Source organism: Schistocerca piceifrons, chromosome 3 (genome assembly GCF_021461385.2).
Source record: "Schistocerca piceifrons isolate TAMUIC-IGC-003096 chromosome 3, iqSchPice1.1, whole genome shotgun sequence".
In the NCBI taxonomy this organism is placed as follows: domain Eukaryota; kingdom Metazoa; phylum Arthropoda; class Insecta; order Orthoptera; family Acrididae; genus Schistocerca; species Schistocerca piceifrons.
The window spans coordinates 751,521,234-751,547,935 of record NC_060140.1 but is presented as its reverse complement, the minus strand read 5'-3'; the positions used below and the strand labels follow the sequence as shown (position 1 = coordinate 751,547,935).

The 26,702-nt window shown below is 43.4% G+C and overlaps 1 long non-coding RNA gene across 1 annotated transcript in view; it reads left to right on the top strand.

The window, feature by feature from the left end:
* Positions 1 to 214: 214 nt before the first annotated feature.
* Positions 215 to 26,702, top strand: part of LOC124787621 — a 54,948-nt gene continuing 28,460 nt past the window's right edge. The window contains exons 1-2 of the long non-coding RNA XR_007015978.1: positions 215 to 288; positions 407 to 472. This is a non-coding gene — a long non-coding RNA (uncharacterized LOC124787621). The remainder of the gene's footprint in view (positions 289 to 406; positions 473 to 26,702) is intronic.

The following is a 26,702-nucleotide window of genomic DNA, read 5'->3' as shown; positions in this document are numbered from 1 at the left end:
CTTTTTTCCATTTCCAGGAGTGTAGTTCCCTAATTTCGTGTTTTAGCCACATAATCTCTGCTTTCCTTTTCACTTTACTTTGTGCAGATGACATGCTATTCACAGAATTTTTTATATTGTCTGTAATTACATTATGAGTTAGACAATTTTTATTAAACTGTATGTTGAAGGTTCTCTTAAGAAATTTTTATTAAAGTGTTCCTGTATTTATTGTAGAGCTTGCTGGGGAATTTAATACGTGTGTGCAGTGCCCTTGGATCAAGAAAGAAGGATCAGTCACAACAAAAGGTAAGTAATAACAAATATGTACACAATGAACATTGCCACACCAAAATCACGTTTTTAAGAAATCAAGGGATAGGTTAACTCGCTGATAAAATTCACATTTACATCTTTTGGATTGCAGATGAAAAGCTGTCAGTGTAGGATACCTTGCAGACGGTCCTGCAAAACCGTATAACGTAAAATCAAGGTAAGAATAGAAACGAACGAAAACTTTTGTAGGCCTTATTATGTTAGATAACTTACAACTTAAAATATGTTCACTTTCACAGTTTCCCAATAAACAAAACCCACTGATGATGCCATAGAGGTACTGAAACGTGTTTGGATGACAAGAAAAAACAGTGTTTTTCAAAAAAGGAGGAACCTGTATCTAATAAGTATGCAGTCTGAAATACTCCACCTCCTTGCTGCCCATTCGCCGTTCGCAGTATCTGATGTGAGAAAAGGGCCAGCTGAATTAGACACAAGTGATGCTTTCTAAAACCTTGCTATTTCGTGGACATAAGCATCACGGTCTCAAAGAAGCTTACTATATCCGAACTGAGAATACGTTCGAGAATTCGGCACCAAAACGATGTTAAAGATTTGGGTTGCAATTGTGTGGGTCCGTTCTTTTACCCCTCTTATATAAAGAAGCCATGTGCGCTTTTTTCCATTTGCTTGGGACTTTGCGCTGGGCGAGAGATTTTCGATAGATGCAAGCTAAGTGAGGGGCCAATGGCCTGTGTCTTTGTGAAACTGAATTGGCACTGCACCGGACCTGGCGACTTATTTGTTTTCAATTCTTTCAGTTGTTTCTCTGTGCCCGGGATGTTTATTACTATGTCATCCATACGGAAGTCTGTTGGATGGTCAAACGACGCTAAGTTTACACGATTCTCCTGCGTGAACGATTTCTTAAAAGCGAAATTTAAAAGTTCGGGTTCCATTCGCTATCTTCAACTGCCAAATGAGACTGGTGAACGAATGACTGGATGGAAGCCTTTGACGAGGGGTGGCCACGATTTTGGCTCGTGAGCCATGTCGCTGCCCGAATGCCAAATCACTCAGCCTTGCTTCATATTTCCCCCACTGCCAAGCCACGCCGTCCGAGGGCGAAGAGGCGAGTCGTATCGTGTATGACTTACGTGACTTGGTTTTATATTTCTCATTTCTCAGCAAAATAGATAACAAACAGAAGACGCTTTCAGTATTAATTAAGTATTTTTGGCGTGCTGAAGGCATAATATAATTTTTATATTGTAGAGACTGTCACTATAAGGACAAACGGAGACATTTTCACGGAGTTTCACACACAAGATGACACGTAATCGTGACTTGTTTAGTTAAATAATCGAGAACAGGTCTTCCACACAAATATGTCGATCGAAATATTGTAGTACTTTTGCAATCTCATTATGTAGACTTGGAAAATCTACCTAAGGAAAGCAATAAAGTGTCCTGGGCAGTTTTAACTTAAAAGCTTTGTAATTGTATCTGTAACTACCCCTGCACATGCGCAGGGACACTTTCAACTGAAATGGCAAACAGTTTTGAAAACAGATGTAAGACTGATCGTGTCCTCTAAACTATCTTTGTAATTCTTGCACGGCCATAACAAATTCTTCAAACCTCACACATTCTTTAAGGCCAGTGAGCTTAGGGAACTGGACTTTCTTTGTCAGAATGTGTCCCTTCTACAACGCGATTTTATTTCTAAATGCATCTCCCAACAAACCAGAAATAAGTTTTAGAAAGTATCACTCGTGTCAAACTTAGCTGGTCCCTTTCTCGCACCAAATACTGCGAAGTACGGATGGACAACAGGCAGATGCCAAATTTCAGACTGTGTACTGTGGACAGTGTGCAGCCAAGTCTACTTAAAACGCGAAGTCTGTAATCTATTCTGGATATTCTAATTCCCCTCAGAAATTGAGCTGCTCGGGGTAGCCCCATTGTCTTTCGAGCCTTGTCACGGTCCGAATGTCTCCCCACGTCGGAGGTTCGAGTCCTCCCTTGGGCATGTGTGTGTGTGTTGTCTTTAGCGTAAGTTAGGTTAAGCTAGATTAAATAGTGCGTAAGTTTAGGGACCGATGACCTAAGCAGTTTGGTCCCATAAGACCTTACAACAAACTTCGAATTTTCAGAAATTGACCAGCAGCTAGATTTAAATCGAAAAATGCTTCCAGGCATGCCGCTTGACTTAACCAACGCACTTTTGAGCAATAGGTGAAATCTTCAAGCTCTTCGTTCATTTTATTGAAAACTGTTGCCAATTAAAATAGAAAACATGGAGTAATAGGTGTGGCTTTAGAAATTTTGCTATTCATACCACCATTTCACCAATTGCTTCAGCGTTCCATGCCTGCAAATTTACGAAGCACTTCTTCATGTATAAAACAATGAATCCCGTCTGTCCATCGTTGTAATTTTTTGCTCTTTCATTGTCATCTACAAGTTTAAATTCTTTCTGCATGGTACTGTAACGCCATTCCTTAGGAAATGAACAGACCCGTCGCTAATGCCAACTGAGAATTCTCATCCCTCTCTTCTATCATTCCCATTCATTTTAAATGATTGTGACAATAGATCATAAGATTGTCTTTTTTTGTGCAAACAGCCACTGGACCTGTGAACGTCCTTCATACCGCAAACAAACACTGAAGGGTGAACAGTGCTGACACCACCATCCTGCTGAACTCAGTTGAGACGACCGCAAAATGGCACACCACAATGCTAAATGAAATGTCGCGCTTTTCCATATACTTCCTAGAAGAACCGAGCACAGCTTCAGTTCTACCAGTATCTCGTCCCCTACCTACCAAACTTCACAGAAGCTCTTCTGCAAACCTGGCAGAAAGGCAAAGGTCCCGAGTTGGAGTCTCGGTCCGGCACACAGTTTTAATGTGTCAGGAAGTTCACTATCAGCACACACTCCGCTGCATAGTGAATATCTCATTCTGGTAACATCCCCTAGGCTGTGGCTAAGCCATGTCTCCGCAATATCCTTTCTTCCAGGAGTGGTGGTTCTGCAAGGTTCGCAGAAGAGCTTCTGTGAAGTTTGGAAGGTATGAGACGAGGTACTGGCAGAATTGAAGCTGTGAGGACGGGTCGTGAGTCGTGCTTGGGTAGCTCAGTTGGAACAGCACTTGACCGCGAAAGGCAAAGGCCCCGAGTTCGAGTCTCAGTCCGCCACACAGTTTCAATGTGTCAGGAAGTTTCGTATCAGCGCACACTCCGCTGCAGAGTGAAAATCTCATTCTAGTATTGCATGATCTAGGTATTTACAGGCTGCTGACCTCAGACTTTCTTTGAATGACTCTAGAACTGTCACAGCAGAATAGGTTGGCCGGTAAAAACATCCAACAATTGACTTGGTTTCTCCTAGACCTGTTATACGCGACCAGATAACTTCACTGTCGCACAAGAGACAATCTGGCTTTCCGATATACGTTCGATATATGTATCTGGTGTGAAATGCTAGTCGAAAGTTTCCACCAGGATCAATCTCCTACGGAAATTGGCCGGATCACAGTGGTGTAGTCAACCTGAAACAATCAGAACATCTGCAGTGGCACTATGCTACTCTGCAGCAGAGTATGTCTGTCCTGTTTGGTGTAATTCAACTCATGCCAAACAGGTGGATGTAGCTCTCAACGAAATCTGCAGAATTATAACAGGCTGCTTGAAATCCACTCCAGTCGAATGGCTTTACCATCTCGCAGGAATAGCACCACCACCTGTTCGAAGAGAGATAGCTGCGGACGAGGAAAGAAAGGCCGTGGAACAGGAAATTACCCATCCTCTGTATGGGCATGAACCGCATGCGCATAAGAGGAACTTGGAACAACTGCTGAAAAAGCCAGATTGCAACTATGGAGGGCTGCGACCTACCTTCCCCCTTCTTGGAAAAAGTGTTGTTGAAGCTTTACCTCAAGGCCATGACGTGGAATGGACAACTTGGAAGACCCTGAATAGACAGCTCCGGAGTTGGAAAACCAAAAGTTAGCTTGGCAAGATGGGGATACATTGATCCAAATTATATTCAGGGTGACTGTGGAGAGGAATAGACAGTTCGGCACATGCTTCGGTGCCGATTGTGCCCAGTCTCCTGTACAGAAGATTAACATCAACAAACAATACAGAATGCACTGGAAGTGGCCAAGTTTTAGCCAAAAGTAATTTAATCATATCTGTGTAAGATGTATGTACATGTACCTGTATGTTTCTGAATAATAATAATAATACTAATAATAATAATAATAAGCTTTCTACTTCGGGTTTCAGCTACCTCTCGGTCCAAAGAATGAGTGCGAGAACTTTCCTGGAGGGTAGTAAATTCAGTATCTTTGTTACGATTACGTCGACGGTTTGCTTTTAAAAATTTTACAGTCGAAGTCTCTTTATTCAGAACTCATTTTGTCATCGCTGTCTGCATGTCAACTGATGGAGTGTTCATCAGAATACCGTAAAAAAAAAAAAAAATGCACGCGACAAGTACTCTGTTGCTCAAGTAGCTGTTTCTGTTGTGTAGTACACCCCTGAACTATTAAGTGGTGTCCTATAAATATCCCCCTGATAACGCAGATCCAGAAAACTGCAACTAAAACTGTCCCAGCGTCCACGAAATTTTCGGTTGAGACCTTCCACTCGGCTCCAAACAAAAGTAGCGCGATTAACTCTGAAACAATGTTGTAGTTTGCGAGTTCTGATTTCATTCTGATTGCATCCTAAGCACGAGGTCAACAGTCTTTACCATATCCGCCAGTCGCATGTATGAAGAGAGTTTGACTTCAGTACCCATGCGACAGGCGTCGTTGGTGCCGACGTGACCCACAACTTGCAGACGACTGCACCCTGCACGCTCGATAGTCGCAGGCAAGGCCACCCCCACATCTCGGAAGAGGTCCCTCGGTAGACATACCGACTACACATTGCCTTTTTTCCTACCATAGAGGCTATCTTCCTAAGGGACTTCATAACTCATATAATGTTGGAGTTCCCGGTACCTAGCAAACCCCTGTCCACATGTACCTGCTCTGACCATGTTGAACGAATGACCACCTGAATGAGATTTTCACTCTGCAGCGGAGTGTGCAGGAGAGCTTCTGTAAAGTTTGGAAGGTAGGAGACGAGGTATTGGCAGAAGTAAAGCTGTGAGTACCGGGCGTGAGTCGTGCTTCGGTAGCTCAGATGGTAGAGCACTTGCCCGCGAAAGGCAAAGGTCCCGAGTTCGAGTCTCGGTCGGGCACACAGTTTTAATCTGCCAGGAAGTTTCGAATGACCACCTGTTCACTTAGAGGGCGAATGGGCGAGGACAGAGGCCTGTTTCCACAGTGACCCTCAGCCTCGAGCGACGCGAACGCGTTTGCACTCGCCACTTAACCTGTGGTGAGAGCGGATCCACCTCTTCGGGTATAACAGGAGGTGCCTCGGCAGCAAAGCCCGTAGGAGAACCAAGCCACACCTGGGGTATCCCATGCGACGCACCAGATTCTCCGCCACCGCTACACCTCGAGACAGCATCGTGAAGTCCGCAGCTCGTGGTCGTGCGGTAGCGTTCTCGCTTTCCACGCCCGGGTTCCCGGGTTCGATTCCCGGCGGGGTCAGGGATTTTCTTTGCCTCGTGATGATTGGGTGTTGTGTGATGTCCTTAGGTTAGTTAGGTTTAAGTAGTTCTAAGTTCTAGGGGACTGATGATCATAGATGTTATGTCCCATAGTGCTCAGAGCCATTTGAACCATTTGAACCAGCAGCGTGAAGGCGGTAAATTGTAGCCAAAAGCGCATTCAGCTGTTCACGAACTGCAGCCAGCTCCTCCTGCATCCGCACACAACAGGCAAACATCTCGCCCTTCGTAGCATGTCTAAATGAAGAAGTAAACCGTAAAATAAACAGAATCGTAGGTATGCAACTTGCTACCCTCCTGACGTGTCACCAATGGAGGCGTGTGCTTTAATGATTTATGTAGCTGGCTGTTCAGAAGAAATGATATCTGGGCTACAGGCTGAATGTATTTACACTTACAAAATGTGAGATTAAACTTGATACACAGAAAAACACTCAAGAAATTTAAGAACTACTCTGCGAGGAAAACACTGGGAAAGGTAAACACTTAACTTGTCGCTCTGTAGCCGGCCACTGTGGCCGAGCGGTTCTAGGCGCTTCAGACCGGAACCGCGCTGCTGCTACGGTCGCAGGTTCGAATCCTGTCTCGGGCATGGCTGTGTGAGATGTCCTTAGGTTAGTTAGGTTTAAGTAGTTTTAAGTTCTAGGGGACTGATGACCACAGATGTTAAGTCCCATAGTGCTTGGAGTCATTTGAACCATTTGTCGCTCTGTAGGTATGTATCAGATAGAGCCGGGACCCGACTGATTGGCGTGTTAGACGTACAGACGCTTGTCTTCAAAACAAAAATGCGAGCAACAGAGAAGGTCTTGAAATACATTTAAATTTGTCTATGTAATACTTAAATCCTTGACTCTAACACCGCAACAATAAAAATAGCAATTTGTACGGAGTAACATAACAATTTAACATTTGCTATTGTAGTTATAATGAACTGCCGAATTATTGAGTGAGTAGGCTGATCAATAAGTCATGATAGTTCTTTCAAGTTGAACATAATACCCTATTGTTGTTGTTGTGGTCTTCAGTCCTGAGACTGGTTTGATGCAGCTCTCCATGCTACTCTATCCTGTGCAAGCTTCTTCAGTTCCCAATAACTACTGCAACCTGCATCCTTCTGAATCTGCTTATCGTATTCATCTCTTGGTCTCCCTCTACGGCTTTTACCCTCGACGCTTCCCTCCAATACTAAATTTGTGATCCCTTGATGCCTCAGGACGTGTCCTGCCAACGGATCCTTTCTTCTAGTCAAACTACCCTATTACTATCATTTAAAGTAAGCTCAATTACAGTTACACAAAGTACTGTGTTAACATTACTCATATATGTTTCTTTCCCTTCTATCTACTATGAAACTGTTTATGCATTCCTAGGTATTTAGTATTTGGCACCGTAACTCTATCAGGATTCCTTATTGACAACTGTGTTTTGTCATGAGGGTTTGTATTTTCTAGTGTATGAACACCACATACTTAGGGGATCCAGGACCAAGAGTCACACAATTTCCGAGTACATTTTTCAAATTAATAGACGGCTTCATATTCCGGCAGCAGATCCCCAGTCAGCGATTCCTCTGGCGTACAAACCACTTACTTCGACGAGAGAGAAGAAAGAAAGTAATGTGGGGAATTTCCCTCTATTTGAGCTTTTTTGTGGTGTATGCAGGGTGTATCATAATTAATGGCGTAAACGCATACAATTGAAAATAAATCTCTTAACTGCAAGTTCTTTGCTTTGCATATTTTGGGGACTGGTAGTATAAACCAAAACAAGAAAAAAAGTCCTGTAAACAAGTGCTCTAAAATGCCTTCCTTAAGAGCTATGAGCACCTGTTCATCGTTGCTACTTTGAAACACAGCTCTTCTAATGATGAAGTGCCCGTAACTTTTAAGGTATGCGTTTTAGAGCACGTGTTTTCTGGACATTTTTTTCTTATTTTGGTCCATACTACCACTTCCCAAAATATGGAAAGCAAAGAATTTGCAGTAGAAGAGATTTGATTCACAGTGTCGAAGATGAAAAATTATTCATATCTCTTAAGGTATGCATTTTCGACCCTTTGTTTACTGAGACTTTTTTGCTTCTACTATCGTGTACTTTCAACTGCATGCGTTTACGTCATTAATTATGATACTCCCTGTATGTATATCACTCAACAGCGAGACGACAGCCCGGAGGAGTATGGCACGTTGCGTCACGTTGTGTTCTCCGCAGCCCTCCTGCTTGTTCCTTTCACCAGATTTCCACGTGCCCCACTATCCAACGACATGAGATATTGTTTCTCTGCTGCTGAACTAGTAGTATGTTCGGATAATTTTCTCCATTAAAATGTCTCGACAATTCTCTAGTTTTCTCTGATCATACTTTGTAATTCTCTTTCTTAAGGTTGGAGGAAACCTTTATGGGGGAAGCCCGCGATGCTTATCTAAGTTTCCATAGTGCTACGAGGCGCTGAGCGGTAGAGGCGCGCTGCCGCGACCTAGGACTAGCCGGGAAGGTGCTACAGGGATCGATGACTGAGCGTGCCTACACAGCGTGCTGGCCGCCGGGGAGCGGAGCAAAGAAACGCCCAGTGCTGTATTGTGCTTTGCGCTCCAGGAAAAACCTTCTCCGGAAATCACAAAGAAGCAGGCCGGCACTGCGACCGCGCCTCGTGCTTCACCGGACTCCAGGCTGGTCAGGCACTCTCCTTCCAGTGACGTCACACTGATGCACACAGCGCAGCAAGTCAAGGAAGGAAGGCACAGTGGGGTTTCAGTCGTCCTAACACAGGACGTCAGCACGGAGCTGCTGGAGTTCTGAGACAGCGTCGAAATTCAACTTGCAGAACATTCGAAGTATGTAAGGCAGAAGTAGACATGTCAAATTTTTGCTTCGTGGTCAGGAACGTTGCCATTCAGAAGGAGGATCATATACTGGGTTACAGGTAATGGTTGAGAGACGCTTCAGCCTCCGTAGCGTAGCGGTAGCGTTACAGCCTACCACGCAAGGTGGCCCGGTTTCGATTCCCGGCAGGGGACTGGAAGTTGTGTGTCATCATCATGATTTTCATCATCATTGACACGCAAGTCACCGAATTTGCGTCAACTAAAAAATACTTGCTATACGGTGGCCGAACGCCGAAGGGGATATCCCAGCCAGAAAATGCCACACGATGATTTCATTTCAATTGAGAGAAGCCATGTTGCATTACGTTTTTTACAGCTGAGGCACTTATTTGGTGGTTTTTACATTATATCTTACATGCTACGAAGATATATTGCGTCAAAGTTCCGGCACAATTAGAATATCTCGAAATATATCTCGTAAATGGTTGCAATAAAATGACGGGAAGTGATATATTGGAGGTAAAGGTTTTTGTACTCGGAGCTTTTCGTATTTGCATGTTATGGAACTATGTCGTTTAAAGGAACCAGCGTACTGAAAATTTATGAAAAGGACGCCTTGTTTTTGGTGCGAATTGGTACGACACATTGGCTGTTAAAGCTTTTAGGAGAAAGTAGGATCAAAGCCACAGCTATTCACTGCAGTCTGGTGAGTTGAAGCGCTAAATGTGAACTGGAATGTTGCTGGTATGTGTCTTGCTTTCTGCAAAAAATTTATTCTCTCTTACGTTCTCTAAAATAATTCTGTAACTTCTTTATTAATTTAATATTCTAAAATATTCGGAGTTATGTATAAATAAGAGCGCCCTTCTTCGAGGAGTGTTTGTTCGAGTTTGTGGAGGCTCCGGGAAGCATGAACCAATGACTGTAAGATCCGCGTCACTGGCTTATCCCTTGCACAGGCAGAATAACATGACTAGCACGTGAGCAAGGGAGGATATGGCGTTTTAATAGGCGCATCGAAAGAGGAGCGAAATTTGTGTAAGTTCAAAAGTAGCAATTACCACAATTAACATTGCCGAGCCGAGGCACTTTCCTGCGCATTTGTAGAACTAAAACGCGTCAGGCCGGATTGATGACTCCAACGAATTGCCAATGTAAGTTTTCAAATATGCGTAACTTATCGTTGTTCAGTCCATCGGAAAAGCCGCAGTCTCCTTCTTGATATTCTCCACTCATTTTCGACGACAACTTAACTAACACAAATATTTTACACGTGAGTTTTTTCTTAATCAGTCTCTGTGATTTTCGCCCCACATATAACCGACAACTGCCGCTGGAGAGAACAAATCTACTTCACTGTGCAATGTATTTGTAATTAACGGTCCTCAGTGATTAAACAGACGATGTACGTGTGTGAACACCGCACACAAAATTTCCACTACTTTCTTTTGTGCAACATATACTTTTTGCCTATGTGAGGATAAACCCCCAATATAGCTCCCCGTTACAACAGTCAATAAAACTAAATTAACTAACTGATTTCCATGTCCCCAAAGCTGGCAGTTATTCTTACGACAAAAGTAGATGTCTCCTAAACGTTTTAGCTTGTCTATAGCTTTCCATTTTAAGTTTCCGTCAACATGCATACCCAGCAACTTGTCATTCTATGCTGTTTGTTGTTTTTGTTTGACAGAGTACATAAGTAGGAGGTACTTTATTTCTGAAAGTACAAAAGTGGGTGAACTCAAAGTTAATATAAGGCTAGTCAGTTGCTTAAAGCCAATTAGTGCTTGTAGCTGAAACAAAAAAATATTAGCTCAGATTGGCGATGTCATCAACAAGAAATAACTCTACTTCCTGATTCAAGTAAAATGGACCATCATTAACACAAAGTAAGAGTAGTGTTCGACACATGATCGAACACTGCGAAGTGTCCATTGTGATTTATTCCTGTACAGATAATGTGGCATCCCAATTTGTATTACTCCAATATCCAAGTTAGACGTACCGCACTCTCTCTCTCTCTCTGAAACAGAAACTCATTCAGGTTTAACTTCACTTTGTCATTATTCCACTGCGATTCTGAAGAAAATTTTTGGTTATCAGTCCAGAACGCCACATAACATGTTTTCATTCGGCTTATTACTGAATTCAATTCTTCCTTAGGCTTTTCGCTGTAAAAATTCGTTTATACTCCTCACTAATCACAAATAAAATGCAACTGTATACTTTACCGCCTAAGGATGTTGGTGTGAGCCAGCTTTAAATGTGCATTTGAAAAATGAGTAATTGACTTGGCGTAGAATGTTTTTTATACCGCTGTCCATTATGAAGGAAACAGTTATCCATGCACCTTAAATATGTACAAAATTATGAAGGACTTGGCAGGATACAAATAACTGCTTCAATGAAAATTCCGGAGACTCACAAAGAACTAGTACACATCAGTAACGTCACTATTTGGCAGCTACTGAAGGAGTGTCTTTGCCAACAGAGAGAAGTCACATTCATGAAATTTCCACTTGTATAAAATTGTGAAGGCATCCGTGAGTTCTTTCTGATGTGCTGCTGTTGGCGTTTCTGACGGGATCGTCTGTAATAGTTTCGTTCTTTCCCCCAGATTTTCTTCAGCACGAGTGGCTATTATTGAAGAAAATCGGCTCACCTGAAGTGGCTGAGGGCGAATCATCGACAGTGCCACGTGAGTTGGCGAATCCTCAACAAAATTATCAAGCACCTGGCGGCCCAAAGACCAGCAGAAGAATCCCAATAGAAAAAAGCCTCGTTTCTTGCATATTTCACGAAGTGTATGTCATTAACACAAACCAAGTTTCATCCTAAGTAGCAGCTCTCACAGCTGTACCCCAACAAACTTGTACGCCACATAGTGGTTGTAAGAAGGTGCAAATCCGCCCGACCTATTCTCATGCGACAGCCTGTTCCTGGCCGATTTATTTTATTTGATGAGGTCGTGGCTACGCAGTGCACGCTTCGACGCAACGACCGCATGCACACGTGATGCAAATGCGGATAACTCTGCGTGAGTGGCGCCCTGCACGAACTACTGGTCCGCTCTGCGGGCGACGTACAGCTGTTTCAGCTCTAGAAGGCTGGTTACTAGTGTCACACTGTCACTCAGGTTCCGTCTCATAATAAATGCGACTGACATTTCGGCAAAGTATTCCCTCTTGAATAAAATATGTAGGAAAGTTGCATTGCCGTCCAGATTCCAAATTAAACTGACTACACTCGTAATATTGTTGCTTTAACCCCTCTTGCACTCAGCAATTCTGGAGATCATTCGTTTCTTTTCCGTTACGAAATGCTATTGACATTGGTTAGCACGGAGGCGAAATACTTAATACTCTAAAGTCTAGATCAGAGACAACAGTGGGCACGATGGCGTTTATCTACTGCTCTTTGTTTGGACACGCGCCAGTTTCGCGTAGCCAGTGGGATGATACTTTCACGTAACCAGTGAAGGAGATAAATGAATCTCTAGCGCTGCAATAGAAAAATTCTCTTCTTCGCTGTTTTTACAAATATTTGTCTGTTTTTTTCCGAGTATGTTACGAATTACGAGAAGATGGTTAGGCTGGGATGCGTCAGTTTGGTTGTTGGTTGTCGAAGCCAACGAGTGTGAAAGTTTCCAGAATAAGAATTTCACTCTGCAGCGGAGTGTGCGCTGATATGAAACTTCCTGGCAGATTAAAACTGTGTGCCCGACCGAGACTCGAACTCGGGACCATTGCCTTTCGCGGGCAAGTGCTCTACCATCTGAGCTACCGAAGCACGACTCACGCCCGGTCCTCACAGCTTTACTTCTCTCTCCTGCGAGCTTCTGTAAAGTTAGGAAGGTAGGAGACGAGATACTGGCAGAAGTAAAGCTGTGAGGACCGGGCGTGAGTCGTGCTTCGGTAGCTCAGATGGTAGAGCACTTGCCCGCGAAAGGCAAAGGTCCCGAGTTCGAGTCTCGATCGGGCACACAGTTTTAATCTGCCAGGAAGTTTCGAGTGTGAAAGTTAAAGAACCTCGTTGTGAGGAAAGACATACATGTCTCTTAGCTCGAGGCTTAGATTAGGTAGGAGGGCGACAGTTTTTCTCGCAAAAATTAAATCTGATAATCTGTGTTGTCACATAAATTTGTTTATTTTTCGAACATGTCACGAACTACGAAGATGTGGTTAGGTTAAAACCTAATAGCACAGCTTACATTACATTAATAATCTTATTAGTCATGATCTTTGCCTGTTTCTTCGAATGTGTTACGATTTCGGAGACTGTGATATACTGACGTGAGAATGTGACAATATTCCTGCAAAACACGTCGTCTGTCGGCTGCACTCTCATTGCTTGCGTAGACCCATCGACTGACGCGCCCTCTTTCCTTCCCATTATAATTCAGCGCTGACAGCATTGCTGGACGAACCACATAGGTACACCACTAGCCCTTATCTAAACTCCTACCTAAAACTCTCACTGTTAACAGTAATTAGTGTTAAATTTACGTGGATTAAAAACGTCTAGGTGTAATTCCACATTATGGTGCAAAATAAAATATCTGAATGATAAAATCATTTTTTGTGTTCGTCATAGGCTATCAGAATTTTTTATACTGATGACCTTTATTGCATTTTGTTTTCCATTACTGGCCAATTTCAGCTTGTAGTATTCTCCAATGCCTGCAATACCAGATAGCAACAAACTAATAGAAAGTAAAACTTTTTAAATATCACCAAATGGATTCTCAGTTTGAGACTGACGTGAGGTGTCTGTGACGAATTAAAATTTCTATTCCGTTTCGGTACGTGAACCAGTATTTCCCGCTAACGCGAGCGGTCGTTTCAACCACGTTTTGTTTTTTTAACATTCAACATCATCAAAATAACAAAAAAATAAAAATAAACATAATATAGCCTTCCAGGTGAAACCAAACAAAACAGCGACTGCATCCAACAAGAGAAGAGTAAGTTCACGTTGATCCCCAGCTCTCGTGAAAAAGGTGCGTCTTCTCGGAAAATATTCCATAATCCTGTCACATAAGTCAAGTTCCGGAACAAATACCAAACAAGAATAAATCTTCTCAAAATCGGTCTCCTCATCTGCGGGGAAGATTCATGAAAACTCTACTCAAAAATTTGGCGTAATATTGATGATATATCGAATACAGAATTGAAGCAGTAGGACCACCTTGCAGAAACATCAAAAATTCAAGAACGCCCTTGCTGCCATATTGAAACAGATAATGAACTGACATTCCTTCGATCCAGTTCACTGCGTTTGTCTTGATGAATGGCAAAAATGTCTCAAAAGGGAACAGGAGTGACGGCAGAACAACTGCGTGTGGAGCACCAGGAAGAAGTAAAGTAAGTATTCTGTATCAGCAGCCACATCTCTGCAGAAGGTCTACACATGAGTCAGTGCTCATCCGTGTCAAGTGTTTGACACTGAAAGTGGAGAATCTGCCATATTCGTGGCATGAAGCCGAAGTTGGTCATGTGTTTTTCATTGATAACCAAATACCATGACACATGAGCCTCAATGGTGAGGAGGACATGGTGCACCAAGTTCCGGGTTTGACCCCTCAGTGTTGTGAACGTCCCAGGTCGTAGGAGTCCTGGTGCGAAGCATGTCTGCATAGACATAACTGTATTCGACGAAAAAGTTCTTGAGTTGCGAGGGGGAAGTAGAAATTCCCACTATTGTAACAGGTATCACTCTGGATGGAGGAGCAAGTTCACCAGTCAGGGCTACGGACAAACCAGTGTGATGGCGAGTCGACTACTTAATCATTGTGGGGATAGAGGGCAACCGCTCTAACATGGATGTTGACCAGACAAAGGCCTCCTTCCCGAGGGGAAAGACTAAGTGTGTCATAGGGAACAGTGAATGTACTTGTGAGACCCGGGCCCACGAAATATCCAAACGCTGTCCGCAAACAATTCGCTATCGCCTTCGGTACTGGTAAGATGTGGGCCAAATCCGGCATCGTAGACGCCAGATCAGTGTTGACAAAACCTATCTACTTCACCACGTCCAAATCTTGGAGCTGATTACTACAGAGCCTCGTGCAGATCAGTTGAAGGGGGCATTAATGGTTAGCTGCGACTTCTCTCTGTATGTTGTGTGAAAGTGATTCCTAAACATCTGAAGACCCCTGCCAGTGTTCAAAGCAGCTGACTTCGTCAAACCCATTCGACTTTCTATATAATTTCCATTTGGAGTGACCCAGTCCAGCGCCACATGAACCTCATTCCTAGAATGAGCCAAAAAGATCAGATCATCTATTACCCCCAACAGGTAAATTTATGTTCCCCGTCATGAGCCCAGTTAACCGGCTCAGCAATCTGTGTAATAGTGACTCAAGAGCAATGGCGAAAAGGATTATCGACAATGTAATTCCTGCCGTACAGATCACGAAATAACAACGTGATCAGCAGCTGCGACAGGACACCGCAAAGAAGTTAATGATAATATGTATAATGTCACAGGAGAAGGCCATCTGCCTGTTCGCTTCCGTAAGATAGTCATGCTTCGCCCTCTGAAAGGCGTGGTCAAAGTCATCGACACCAAGGTACCTCGAAAGCAGCAGGTCGCTGCTAATAACATCATGATAGCCACTGAGCACAGTCTATACGTCATTGACCCCAACAAGACAAGACACGTTTGATGCACGAATATAATGTAAGGTAGGAAGTGTCTGAGATGGGCTACGAGGAGCCAGATGAGAATCTTAAAATCACAATAAAGTGTGATCAACGAAGGGTGACGTTCAACCCTCTCATTCTCAGACGGCTTTGGGACAAGAATGATCAGGCCCTCCACAAACCAAGGAGGGAATGAAAAGTCAGGGGACATCAGTTCTCGGTACACAGCAATCCAAAAAAGGACCATAACATTCTGGAATGCGAGATAAAACTCCAGCGGGATATCACTGCGCTCTGGGACACGTTGAGGGCACCCCCAGGGAGAGTGTCATCGACGACATCTGCTGTAACTGCAGCCGTAAGGATCTCCACAGCCATCCAACAAGAATGGCAGGGAAAGACTGGAGGACTTCATTCATATCCACTTCCGTGTAGTACTGCTGATAGTGGTCCACAAAGGCGCTCGCTGTATCTTTCTGGGACGTGAGGCAGCAATCTCCGGCCGCGTCAGGGACATGCACCAGTCATTTTCGGCACCGCTGCTTCCCTCTAACAAGGTGGTGCACTGATGAGGGTTCCACACGGACCCTATCTTACGAACCATTGCTTCCTCACGGCAGTGATGCAAAGAACAGCACATACACCCACGCCCCAGGGAGGACTCGAACCTCCGGCGGGAGGGACCGCGCAGTCCGTGACATGGCGCCTCAAACCGCACCGCCACTCTGCGCGGCGAAGTAATATTCCAACGTATTTCGACGCCAACACATTTTATCGCGGCCATATTTTATCACTGTGTGACTGCCTAGGTGGTGACTGCCCCCTCTATTAATTGCCTGCACTCTGGATCCTCAGATGTGCGACATTCAAATTCCATGCACCTCGACCATGCCAAACTTACTGCTGTGGTAGGGGCTCGTAACGTATGTATATCCACTACGGTCACCATACACTCATTTCCTTGTGTCAGTGAGATTCAAATCATGTACCAGCAGTTGTACTTCAGCACATATACAGGGCGTTACGAAAAGGTACGGCCAAACTTACAGGAAACATTCTTCACACACATATAAAGAAAAGATGTTATATGGACATGTGTCCGGAAACGTTTAATTTCCATGTTAGAGCTCATTTTAGTTTCGTCAGTATGTACTGTACTTCCTCGATTCACCGCCAGTTGTCCCAATTGAAGGAAGGTAGTGTTGACTTCGGTGCTTGTGTTGACATGCGACTCATTGCTCTACAGTACTAGCATCAAGCACATCAGTACGTAGCATCAACAGGTTAGGGTTCATCACGAACGTGGTTTTGCAGTCAGTGCAATGTTTACAAATGCGGAGTTGGCAGATGCCCATTTGATGTATGGATTAGCACGGGGCAATAGCCGTGGCGCGGTACGTTTGTATCGAGACAGATTTCCAGAAAGAAGGTGTCCCGACAGGAAGACGTTCGAAGCAGTTGATCGGCGTCTTAGGGAGCACGGAACATTCCAGCCTATGACTCGCGACTGGAAAAGACCTAGAACGACGAGGACACCTGCAATGGACAAGGCAATTCTTCGTGCAGTTGACGATAACCCTAATGTCAGAGTCAGAGAAGTTGCTGCTGTACAAGGTAACGTTGACCACGTCACTGTATGGAGAGTGCTACGGGAGAACCAGTTGTTTCCGTACCATGTTTCCGTACCAGGCACTATCAGCAGCTGATTGCCCTCCACGGGTACACTTCTGCGAATGCTTCATCCAATAATGTGTCAATCCTCATTTCAGTGCAAATGTTCTCTTTACGGATGAGGCTTCACGTGATCAAATTGGTGGGCTGACGAGAATCCGCACGCAATTGTGCAATCACGTCATCAACACAGATTTTCTGTGAACGTTTGGGCAGGCATTGTTGGTGATGTCTTGATTGGGCCCCATGTTCTTCCACCTACGCTCAATGGAGCACGTTATCATGATTTCATATGGGATACTGTACCTGTGCTGCTAGAACATGTGCCTTTACAAGTACGACACAACATGTCGTTCATGCACGATGGAGCTCCTGCACATTTCAGTCGAAGTGTTCGTACGCTTCTCAACAACAGATTCGGTGACCGATGTATTGGTAGTGGCGGACCAATTCCATGGCGTCCACGCTCTCCTGACCTCAACCCTCTTGACTTTCATTTATGGGGGCATTTGAAAGCTCTTGTCTACGCAACCCCGGTGCCAAGTGCAGAGACACTTCGTATTGTGGACGGCTGTGATACAATACGCCATTCTCCAGGGCTGCATCAGCGCATCAGGGATTCCATGCGACGGAGGGTGGATGCATGTATCCTCGCTATCGGAGGACATTTTGAACATTTCCTGTAACAAAGTGTTTGAAGTCACGCTGGTACGTTCTGTTGCTGTGTGTTTCCATTCCATGATTAATGTGGTTTGAAGAGAAGTAATAAAATGAGCTCTAACATGTGTGAGGAATGTTTCCTGAAAGTTTGGCCGGACCTTTTTGTAACACCCTGTATAACGAGTAAATTGACCCTTCTGGGATATCACACAGCTGAAGTCTCCACCAAGGATAAAATGGTCATATTGGCCCACAAATAATAGACATTAATGATCTAAACACCATGGAAGGTCACTGAGAGTCCCCTGGCCGATCACATCTTGTGGAGGAGTATCGTCATCCCACTACCGCCTATCGGGTACATGGATACTGAAGCCATAATAAGCCGGAAAAACTGTCAAGGCGCACTGTATACGCCCACAACATTTTGCGGAGCAAATGGACCTGCGTCTCAGTCGTGTTGACATTTATGGAGCCAATTCTACAAGCGCGCAGTGGAACCGTAGTCACGGGGCCTCTACACAGCCGAAGGCAGTTGCAACTTCGGCTCCCTGTGCACACCTCCGCGCCCACCAAAATCTCTATTCCCCACATTTGTTTAGAACCATTATGCTCACACATTTCCATGGTTCCCTCATAGGTAGAGACAAATATTTTATTACCGTCAATTTAGCCCATTGAGCCACTTGTTTATCACTGACGATTACCATGTCTGTGTTTATGTAGTCTCTAGATCTTTACATTTCAGCGTCCTTCAGATATGCATACACGTCTGAAGGAACAGACACAGTTGTTGACTATTATACGTCTTGTAAGTATTATGGAAAGGTTTCGCAATTTGTTGATACATATTGATGTCAACAGATTGAGCACATGAAAATTTGTTCTTGGCTGGGACTGGGACTCAGATTGCCCACTTAAGGCCAGGGGTTGCCTTAACCACCACTAATTTCTGCAGGACATTGTAATGTAAAAATAGAAATACTCTATAAACACAGACATTTTATTCATCAAATATTTTTGAATATCATTACAGTTGCATTGTTACAAGACAGTTTATCCGGAATCAGTCTTGCAAGATACAGGGATCTTCTATTGACAGGAATACTTAATTTACATCGAGAAAAACTATATGTCAGAGTATTGGCAATTGTCGGTAAATAACTTACGCAGCCTTGTTATTCTCTTAGTTTTAATTCATATTTGCATACATTGTGGCTGTGGGAAAATGTTGAAAGCATCCTGGGTGATGAGAAGGGACGTGGATCCACTAGAAGCCGTAAAAGAGACCCACCCTCACTGCCAGATGCCTGGAAGATTGCAGAGGTGGGGGGGGGGGGGGGGGGGGCGAGGGTCAGTGGCCAGCGGCCTGTAGCTTTTACTCTGCAGAACTGTAGCAGGACATCAGACCACTTTATGTAAACACAGGCAGTATCTCCAGTAGGAAAAACGCCTGTTTAAAACATTTGACGACCAGAAAATGGAGAGAGGAGACACTCATTTTTAGCGGGCAGACATCTTTGTACTCGATATGTAGAAAGCTGGTCGCTTCCCGAGAAAAGCATAAAAAACTGAAGATAAGCATCTGACTGGTGGATGGGAGATGTTCGGTTAAGGGCCGAATGCTCTGACTTTGCAAAAAAACAATGTTTACTTGATGTGAAACCTGTCAGTATTGGCTAATGTAAATAAATTCTAAGTCAGAGAGAGAGACCGTATGGTGGCGAGGCAGAGCACCTCATTGTCATTGTGTCATTGGCCAGAGAGAGAGAGAGAGAGAGAGAGAGAGAGAGAGAGAGAGAGAGAGAGAGAGAGGGGGGGGGGGGGGGAGAGAATGACGTGACTTTTTTGATAGAGGATGGTAGGATGTAAGTCACCGGTTAACCAGTCAGGGAAAGGAGACAAATGTTTCGTAAGTAGCAGTCTGATTGGTCGGCCCTCGGAAGGTCCGGAGCCGAGCCGTTCTGAATACAGAGAGAGACGAAAAACGCGGCAATGCGAGGTTTCCTTTTAATTGACGTACGACTAAAAATCAGATAGAGCTCATGAGTTGAGCCTCCATCTCTGGACCTTGTTACTGAGAGCAGCTGCAGAGCAGCCTGAGCTGATACATTGGGGACTTTATAAGTCACCAAGCGGACTAATGTGGACTTGGCCACAGGTGAGGGTCATTGGTTCCACCAGTGATCGATTCTGCACCCACCTCAGCCAGCACCTACAATGTGAGATTGTGCTGCAACCACGAGACAAGATGTACCTTTGGTTTTATCATGATGTGTTGCCAAGTAGTAGTAGTAGTAGTAGTAGTAGTAGAGGGGTTTTGGGGGCGCACGACAGCAAGGTCTTCAGCGCCCGTTCAGTAACATAGTGAGACGGGTGTCAAGAAAAAAAACTCAGAACATTTACATAAAACTGAACATAAAACACGGAGAACAATCATTGAAAAATATGTGCTCACCCGCACCGAAGCGTGGGATGAAGCAGGGCGTCAGCAGTAAAACATGGACAACACAGGAAGAAAATGGTAGAGGGAGCTAAAACAATGTAGCAGATGGAAGTGGCTGGCTGACCGCAAGGAAAAAAGGGTGTGTTGCCAAAGACTGCCACTTGTTTACTAATGGTTTTTATTGTAAAAATCAACGTCTTTGTAACCCTTCTTTCATTTAATAGCCATAAGTTTGCCCTTTCAGAATTCTGAAGAGTGCTTCCGCACATGTTTATCGACGTCTCCCATATTTCGTCTGCATTTACAATCCCGCCTCCAGCATATCTACGCAGGCCAGGATTTAGTTCATCAACCTGGAACCTCCACAGTGCTCATCTACAGAACTGGTGAACTGTATGTGGAAATCTCCATATATCTTCAACATCATATAATGCGTACAGGAACGCATACTGTAGTACGTAATACAACTAAAATACTGTTGATAAATGATTTCAGAGTCCTTGCTTAAGGTATTTAACTGCACGACTTGTCCTTTCTCTTTCGCATATGTAAAAACAGTCGTTATAAAAACGCGGAAATGAGCAACACTCAGAGAAAATGTTTATACTGTGACATTATACACAGAACTGATGCATACCCGCAATCGTACGGGCACAGCATTTGCATGCGTAATTGCCGTTTCATAAATCTTAATACAAAATGTTACATAGTGCATATTAAAATTTCTTAAAATAACGTCACTAATAGAATCATTTACACTTGTTATTGCTGCATGAAATATACCTTCATTTTCTTAAAAGCCTTCAATGTCAGTGGTAAAAGTGATCTCCTGTTATCTGGTGTGGTAATATAATAAAAAAATTGTCATTACTGCAAACATTGTGTGTTTTTGTAATATCGCTATTGGTACAATGGAAAAAGTATTCCGTCGTGTATATTGCTTCATACGATACTTAAGACATGACTGAAGTCCTAAAATCTTTTGTTCGAAAAATCTCTACTGACTTCACCAGTTTTCTGCATGGCGTCGAAGATAACTGCAATTTTATCAACCTTCGCCTCTTACTTTCGTTTACTCATATGAAATGGCATTATACCCTACATTACTTTTTTTTAAGTTTGAGAGTGTCTAGTCTATTTCTCACTATTTTTGTCGCCTCGCAAATCTTAACGATATCTGAAGAGTTTCTTCCTCGTTATGCTATGCGAAAAGTATGCCATTGGTCGCTTAGCTGCACAACTTGTTTACAGAACCACACTACTATTTTTATACAATTCATACACTCTTGCCTCACTCATAGCATTGTAAGTAGGCTGTTTAGGTTTTTATGTTGGTAACGCCACGTAGCGCTTTGTATGAAAATCACTGACTGTGCTGTGTGCAGTCTGTGGATGGTTTGCATTGTTGAAATATTCACTATTGTAGTGTTGGGCAGTTGGATGTGAACAGTGCTTAGCGTTGCGCAGCTGGAGTTGAGCCTCCAGCAGTGGTGGTTGTGGGGAGAGAGATAGCAGAGTTTTGAGAGCGGACGATCTGGACGTGTTGTTGTTGTTGTTGTTGTGGTCTTCAGTCCTGAGACTGGTTTGATGCAGCTCTCCATGCTACTCTATCCTGTGCAAGCTTCTTCATCTCCCAGTACTTACTGCAACCTACATCCTTCTGAATCTGCTTAGTGTATTGATCTCTTGGTCTCCCTCTACGATTTTTACCCTCCACGCTGCCCTCCAATGCTAAATTTGTGATCCCTTGATGCCTCAAAACATGTCCTATCAACCGATCCCTTCTTCTAGTCAAGTTGTGCCACAAACTTCTCTTCTCCCCAATCCTATTCAATACCTCTTCATTAGTTACGTGATCTACCCACCTTATCTTCAGCATTCTTCTGTAGCACCACATTTCGAAAGCTTCTATTCTCTTCTTGTCCAAACTGGTTATTGTCCATGTTTCACTTCCATACATTGCTACACTCCAAACAAATACTTTCAGAAACGACTTCCTGACACTTAAATCTATACTCGATGTTAACAAATTTCTCTTCTTCGGAAACGATTTCCTTGCCATTGCCAGTCTACATTTTATATCCTCTCTACTTCGACTATCATCAGTTATTTTACTCCCTAAATAGCAAAACTGCTTTACTACTTTAAGTGTCTCATTTCCTAATCTAATCCCCTCAGCATCACCCGATTTAATTGATGAAAGGAGAAAATATAATAATGCAGTAAATGAAGCAGGCAAAATGGAATACAAACGTCTCAAAAATGAGATTGACAGGAAGTGCAAAATGGCTAAGCAGGGATGGCTAGAGTACAAATGTAAGGATGTAGAGGCTTGTCTCACTAGGGGTAAGATAGATGCTGCCTACAGGAAAATTAAAGAGGCCTTTTTCCGTCAGAAAAAGGAAATTTGTAAGTGACTTTTGATCACTATTAAGGTAAATACATTGTTTGTTCTCCATCAAAATCTTTTATTTTCTGACTATGCCTATCGGTAGTTAGTGCTTTCAGTAGTTAGAATCTTTTATTTAGCTGGCAGTAGTTCGAGTAACGAAGATTATTGTGAGGTAAGAGAGTCATGAAAGGTATAGGTTATTGTTAGTCAGGGCCATTCTTTTGTAGGGATTATTAAAAGTCAAATAGTGTTGCGCTAAAAATATTGTGTGTCAGTTTAGTGTTGCTCAGAATAAGTAAAGAGAGAAATGCCTTAGTGCGTTCAGTTTTGCTCAGCTGTTTGAAAATCAAATAACATAGAGGTTTTCCAGCACTGTCATTTGTAAATTTTTTCCAAGGAGACGTTACAGCAGATTCACCAAGAGCCACAGTCATGTCGAATTTGGTGCTGCTCCTTTTTTTTCATTTTTAGGCAAAATTTAATGCAAATTTTTTGATCCATCTTTTGCGAAGGTAAAAATTCGCCGAGCACTCGAAAACACGTATGACCTTTTCGACTGTCAACAATAAACTAAATATTCAAAACAGCTGAAAATGCGAACGTACATCAGGAACATGCGTACCAACAACTCAAAAAATTTTAAAATCTGATGCAATTCCAATTACTTTTTGATCACACCGTAAGAATGGCGCTGTGGCGCAGTCCTGGAGCACTCCTGACAATACCATTGTTCCTTATGAACACTCGCTGTCGAGGATAACATACTGTCTTCAATTACTTAATAAGTCTTCGTGCCACTCATGTATCTTGGAACCTAATCTGTATGATCGGACCTTCGTCAACAGTGTGCTGTGGGGCATCGCGTCAAACGCTTTCCGAAGTGTAGGAATATGGAATGTGTCTGCTGCCCATCGTCCATTTTTCGCAGCATCAGTATTAATCACTATAATACCTTGGCTTGTCCGGCATCCTTGTAAAAGTCATTCATGGACGAACAATACTACCACCACTACCATTACATTTTTTCGAAGTGTGCTTTTCAAAGCATTATTGCAAATTTTAATTCTGATCGCCCAAAATTTTATCTTATGTGTTGGTCTATAAATATATTTACTACCGTTCCATGCCTTGAAAAGAATTACCATTGTGCAAGAAGTATGAAGCGAAGATATGGACAACGATTGAAATTAAGAAACATTGGCGGGTGGTGTTGGTGAGATAGAGAAGTTGGGGTTCACCTAGAAGTTTGTCGATGTTCGCGACTGGAACAATGAAGGAGAAATTTTATACTGATATACGATATACAGTATACTCCACTACGAGGGTAGGGTGTACAGATATAAGTTTTTCTGGTAGAAAGACTGTACTAAATACCTGACGGTTGTCACTGATTTATGTTAATTCATAGGCGGTGGTACAGTTAACAAATTTTGGATCTTTTTTTCTGTTTCTTCACATCATCTTATTTTAGATTATGCTGAGAGCTAAATTCTATTCTTTGCTCCAAGTACTGATTAGAATTCATCATCTACAGATATTCCAGCGTTTAAACAGTTTCGTAATGGAGTTACCTCGCGATACGCTATTGCGTGTCCCCACTACCAAATGAAACGCTGGCAACAATTTGATCAAAGCTGCACAGACGTGGATCGCGAAATATGATCTTGCACCATACAAGCTGGAAGAAAATTTGGGATGAAAAGAGATTTCCTAACGATGAGGAAGTTCACAGAGCGGTTCTGGAAACGAAATACAGGTGGACTGGTGAGGAATGAGAAGGTTCTCCGCAAACAGGGGAAGAAAAGGAACACATGGAAAACACTGACAAGAAGAAGGGACAAGATGACAGGATATGTGTAAAGGCATCATGGATTAACCTCCATGGTACTAGAGCAGTGGTTCCCAACCCCTGTAAGCGTAAAGATTAAATTTCTTGAGGGATAAAAATAAAGGGATTAGGGTGTATTCGGGTCACGAAGCTAAATTATTTTTAAAAGATCAGTACAATTATCACTATTTCAGGAGACTACAATCACACGTGATACAATATGGTTGAGGTTGTGGAATATATGTATCAACAAGTCTTCCTCACATAATCCATCCATTACACACACACACTCTGTATTTCATACCACACATCTATGAGAGTAAAATTGAGACATATGTATCACTTATACATAAATATCTCAAGAAAATGCCTTCTCCAAGTTGTATGTAATTCCCTCAATGAACCAGAAAATGTTTCGCTCTTTATTTTGCAACAGATAAACGAAGTAATTGACAACACAGTAGTAACTATGTAATGACTGCTGTCATGTCCAGATACATTAATGTGATCACCTGTCAAAAGCCTGAACAACCACCTTTTGCAGTGCGGCCCATTGTGAGACATGCAAGAAGAGATTCACTGAGGTTCTGGATGGTACCTACTGGGACTTGAAACAATGCCGACTACAGTACCGTGGCAAGGATCCATGATGCAAGTAACTCGATCGAGGTGGTTCTACAGATTCTCTATTAGGTTTAAGTCCGAGGAGTCTGGTAGCCAGTCGAGTACAGTAAATTAATCCTGGTGATCCTCGAACCACGCACGTACTCTGCGAGCTATTTGACACGTTGCATTGTCCTGTTGGTGGAAGCCATCGCCTCGTGGAAAAACAAACTGCATGTAGGACTGTACAGGGTTGACAATGGTGGATGCATACTTTTTTGTTGATCCATTGTGCCTTCCAGAATGACGAGATCACCCAGCGAATGCCACGAAAACATTCCCCTGACCAAACGCCCTCTCCTGATTGCAGGATGTTTGCTTCCAGACGTTTCATGCCATACGCGCCAACGACTCTCTCTCCAGTGGAGCATAAAACGTCTTTCAACGGAAACAGACACCTCTAGTGACTCAGTGGACGTCCAGTTGCGGTACAGACGTGCAAATTCCAGTCATCAACGCCGATGAATGGCTGTAAGCCGCTCATATTCATCCACTCACAGATGTCCTTTTGACTCACTCATTCAGCCCAACTCATTGTCATTATCTCTTTGTCTCTCTCTCCTGTACCACAGGTACGGTTCCCACCGTTCTGCCTTCCTACTAGAGTCTCCTCCTGCAGCCCCAGTCTCCGTCTTGCTCTCGCTTTCTGCTCGTATCTCATTCCTACCTTCCTACTGCTTGTGTCTCTTCTCACTGTCACTATGTCTCTCTTCCGCTTCATCATTATCATACATTCTGTCTCTCACTATAACGGGCTCTTGCCCACTTCCACTCTCTCTTTCTCTTTATTTCCCCCGCCCCCCTCTCCCACACCAAGCACTGCACCCTTCATTCTTCTCCAAGAACTTTTCTGTCACTGTCACTATACTCCTTCTCTCACATTGCCGTTGTCTCATTCACTCTTCCTGTAACACAATCACTGTCTACTATCTTCGCCGGCCGCTGTGGCCGAGCGGTTCTTGGCGCTTCAGTCTGGAACCGCGCGACCGCTACGATTGTAGGTTCGAATCCTGCCTCGGGCATGGATGTGTGTGCTGTCTTGGGTTAGTTAGGTTTAAGTAGTTCTAAGTTCTAGGGGACTGATGACCTCAGATGTTAAGTCCCATAGTGCTCAGACCCATTTGAACCATTCTACTATCTTCCTGTATTTATTACTTTTCCATCTTTTTGCCACTGCCACTGTCTTCTCCTCTCTCAATACAAAAAAAGTGCGAATATCTTTGCCGCCAAAATTACTGCAAAAATTTTTAAAGGTGCTGAGGGAGGTAAAATGAGGCCACTGTTACCCCACTTTTCATTCAGTGTCTTTTAAATACTACGAAGGAGCATTTTTCCGCTGGTTCCATTCTTTCTCCTTCAGCAGGGCATGTAACTCATATGAAAAGAAGTATATTGGCCAGTAAAATTTAAATAGTTCAAAAATGGTTCAAATGGCTCTGAGCACTATGGGACTTAACATCTGTGGTCATCAGTCCCCTAGAACTTAGAACTACTTAAACCTAACTAACCTAAGGACATCACACACATCCATGCCCGAAGCAGGATTCGAACCTGCGACCGTAGCGGTCACGCGGTTCCAGACTGAAGCGCCTAGAACCGCACGGCCACACCGACCGGCTTTAAATAGTTACCTTGTGTAAAACTGAAATAAAGCAAAACAAATTTTACGCCTCA